The sequence below is a fragment of the Nelumbo lutea genome, chromosome 3 (assembly GCF_056320005.1).
Source record: "Nelumbo lutea isolate HS-2025 chromosome 3, American lotus-T2T, whole genome shotgun sequence".
NCBI classification, from domain to species: Eukaryota; Viridiplantae; Streptophyta; class Magnoliopsida; order Proteales; family Nelumbonaceae; genus Nelumbo; species Nelumbo lutea.
In genome coordinates this window covers 15,276,154-15,280,680 of record NC_142686.1, presented here as the reverse complement: position 1 = coordinate 15,280,680, position 4,527 = coordinate 15,276,154, and positions in this window count along the sequence as shown.

The window sequence follows — 4,527 nt, the reverse complement described above, 5'->3', positions numbered from 1 at the left end:
TTGGGCTAAAATTGAATGGGCCCATATTAGAAAATTGCGTATGATTCTGGACATCTAATTACGGAGTGATACACAGAGCCGGAAGTAATTAACAAGATTATGTATGATATGACCCATGGAATTAAGTACCACAAGCATTTGCATTACGCCCATGAATACCGAGATCTTGCTTGATGCAGTGAGTCTGAACTATTACGCACTTCTGCAATAAGTCGTTTCTTTGGAGTTTGGACTGTCCAGTTTTGAAGGCCGTTTGTAAGACAAAACTGACCAAGAGGGTGTTTGGGATCGGTAACATTTTAATTTTTTTAGTTTTGTAGATTTCTGTGTTCTTTAGAATGTTTAGAAGCTGTGGGTTCACACAAAGGAAAGAATCAGAATCCCTGGCTAGGCGTCAAGTCAGGTTGGTGGACTCCACAATCCAAATAAAATCATCAAATATTGGAAGTCATGTTAAATGGTGAAAAGGTGAGTCATGACCTTTGTCGCGTATTGTCATTGGTAGTGGGCTAGGGAATAGCAAGATGGCTTGTCTTTGTCTTCTTTTTTTTTTTTTTTCTTCAATGATGAATGGATGATGGGCCGGGCTTGGGTTGTATAACCATCATTTTTCTTAGACGTGAAGGGGGAGGGGGGTGGTTGGGCTCGGTGCAGGTTTGTCCTGTCAATAACCTGACCCCTCTAATGTTTCTTCCTTAATTCGATCCATAGCCTTTCAATTATTTTTATTATCATGCATTTTGAAAGCTTAAAAGAAAAACTCATTAATTTTGAATAAGAATTTAGTAAAAAGATCAAAATAAACATAACCAAGCTTTAAGATTTATATGAAATTAAAAGTGATAACTAATTATGATAATACAAGATGCCAATTGACTAATTGGTGTGGTATCGGACAGATGGATTAGCCAAACCCGAACAAGGCTAGAGTTAAAAGAATCAAAAGCCTAACTTACTATTTAACCCGATCCATTGACATATCTATTAGCATTAAGGTTCAATCATCTGCTTTTAACAACATATCCCAACCCCAGGTTCAGGTTCAGGCTATAAATTTGAGAATTCAAAAATCAAAACGCCAATTAGTCTGATGATTAATTATTAAATCTAAGCTAGGCGTGCTTGGTACCAATTAAGCCTAAGGGTGGCAATTTTGACCCTAACCCAACCCACCTACTTTAGTAAAGGGTCATTATGGATCCAATGACCCATTTGGGTCAAGGAAAAAGGGTCAAGGTGGGATTGGGTTGAGGGTACCTATAGGTCGAAGTTAACACTAGTCATCTACCTAACTAGCTTTTAAGTTTTGATACAAGTGTTAAAAAAAAAGAAGCTGGAAGTTTTCGAGGAACTTTCGATGGCTGCAGTGACCGGTACCACCAATTTTGCTGCCGTCGATATCACTAATCTTGTCGTTGCCAGTATGTCTATCCCGATTTTGTTCTTCTTCCTCTTCTCATTGCCGCCGCTGGTATCAGATATCAGCTTCAAATCTATTGTTTTACCCTTCCTCCTCCTCCCCTCTTCTTCTTATTATTCTTATCGCCACCGCTGGCCAATACCACCGATCTAGATTTCAGATCTACTTCCCCTCTTCTTCTTACTCTTTTTATCGCCACCACCGGTACCACCAATTAGGTCTTCTAACTCTTCCTTCTCCCCTCCTCTTATTCAGTTATTCTGGCATTGGGCCAGATCTAGGATGGCATGGCCGCCGGTTACAGGAACCAGAGGAAAGGCGATTTTTGTTTTTTTTTCAATTTTTACATTTTTTATTATATTTACTAAAACTACACCATTTTCTATATTTTTTAGTATTGGCTGAGCTGCTGAAGTATATGGTCGTTTTGATTTTCTTATATTTTAAATTTTTTCTGTAATTTATTATTTTTGTTTAAATATATAAATTTTGAAAATTTTATGATATTAGGTATTTTATGCAATCCTTGATTTTTATCTTTTTCTCTTATAATTTCTCAGTTGAAATATATATTTATTTTTAATTTTTATCAATTTATGTGTTTTATGCAATTTGTACTTTTTTGTTTTTTTTTTGCAAATTTATGTCAAATTTTGTGTTTTTATTATTTCTTTGTATTTTTTGTATTTTTCTCTAATTTTCTAATATTTATAATTTTATTTGTTATAATATTTATATTTTCTTAATATTTACATTCGATTAATGAGTCAGGGTGGGTCAGAGTCAAGATGGATTGTGACCCACTAATACCAAATAAATAGGTGTGGCAATGGATGAATATGGGTGGGTTGATATTCAACCCACACTTAACCCAACCCAACCCACCCATTTGCCACCCCAAAAAAACTTGTTTCCACTTGAAGGCGAAGTATTACTATTCTGTAATTAAAGGTGCACATGAGTCCAGAAAAGAGTGTATGTATGTTGGCGTCAATAACTTTCCTATCTTCTGATCTGATGAAGTCGGAATTAGAGTATGCGCACGCGACCCTTAAATCCAGGTTGTATCTTTACATGGAAGCTCCTTTTTTCTTTGTATTGGCCTTACTCCAAACCAACGGTTATCTTCTTCTCTAGATAACCGGTTCTGGGCAATTAATGTATCAAATTAAACAAGCTTAATTAATTTGAAACAAATAAATACAATGAGCGTTTATGTGTCGAAAACCCATCCGGCCACGACTGACTCCTGCAAGTGGCCATAAACGTCCATTTTCGGCAGAAAAAGAAAGCACCTAAATAGTATTAATGATTCAAATTCCAAATTGGATTTTGCTTACTAATAGACCTGTTCATGGTCGGGTTGGGTTTTCATTCTATATTAATAGATTTTTCTAAGGCCCGAGCCCAAGCCTAGTTATCATAAAAAGCCCGAAATCTAGGCTTGGGCCCAAGCCTGAAATTTAGTCTATGCTGTTACTACTTTTGAAGCCGCTGAATAGAAAAAGAGAGAAATTATAAAGAAAAAAATAAAAAATATATATATTAAATTATAAATATATATTTTTTAATAAATATTATATTATTCATATATTTTATATAATATATAAAATACACATTATATGTTTTATAAAATATATAATGTTGAATCGGGTCAGGCCGAACTCGGGCCGGACTTTTTTAACAAATCCCAAGCCCAGCCCAAAATATAATCAAACTTACTGTGTTAAGCCCGAAATCAAATCAGCCGGCCTAATTATATGACCAACTCCAACCGGATTGCGGGCCGGGCCATCAAGCTACCCGGCCCATGAACAGATCTACTTGCTAATAAATAATAATACAAGTACAACCCTACCTACCAGAGACGAAAATGGGGAGCTTATTAATTCCTCCTAGAGTGCATGCAGGAGCTCACGGGTTCCCTCATTATAGGCTAGGATTCAGATTCACCACCCACATCCACATGACAAAGAAATTAAATTAATTAACGATCCGTTAAACCAAGCACACATCAATGGCTCGAATTGACGACTTGTGATTTAAACCAAACTCCCTCTTGCATCACCTGAAAGTTATATTACCACCTAATTCTAATTACATTAAACCACGGCAACTGTTTGATTAAATTCAAAGCAATTCTCTACGCCTAAATCAGCATCCAAACATCAATTTTCGTTTCAACATCATTCAAATTCAAATGCGAGTATAATGACATTTTCCTACCTATATATATATATATATATACAAGAATATTTCTGTTAGTGTTCTTAATTAAAGTGATGTTTGGTGATTTCTCACACCTGATTTTTTTTTTTTTTAAACCGGTGGTAATGATTATTGAAATTAGTGATTTTTCAAAGATCTTTTTTTTTTTTGTTATTTGGTATCATTTCCTCCATATCAGCTGATTTTTTAGAAATCACTTTTGAGATTGTTTGGTATTGATTTTCTAGATTGATTATTTTTTATTGAAGCACTAGAACACATTCTCACCCCCGCCACATAGGATGCCACCTCAACCAACAAAAATCTGAATCACCTAAAAATTGAGGAATCACTGAATGTGACAATCCCTCTTCCCATACTGATTTCAGGGATCAATTTTTTGCTGATTTTCTAGAAAATAGCATCGGCCAACCAAACAGGAAAAAAATTACTGATTCTTCAAATGCTTATATGGATCTGATGTGGCGCCGATTTATGGGAAATCGGCTTCGATGCCAGCCATCACCTAACTGGCGAAGCATATGTTTGGTTCTATGGGTGTTCCTTAGAGGTGTTTTTTTAGATAAACGTTTATCTAAAAAATGCTACTTTAAAAGTTTTTTGCTTTTTTCTATTTGGTTGGATGTTTTATGGATTTTTCAGGTAACACCTCATAAAGTTGTTTTCCATTTCAAATAAAATACACCACATCAGCATTTCATTTCAAGAAATGGTTAGTTATTGGGAGAAACATAAATCTGACGTTTTCCTAAATCAAAACGTTTCAATTTTCTAATATTTATTTGATAAAATGTAAAACCAAACAGTAATTTTATATACAATAAATACCAATGCATGTATGACACTGATGTGGTGACATTTTTTTCAATAAACACCAA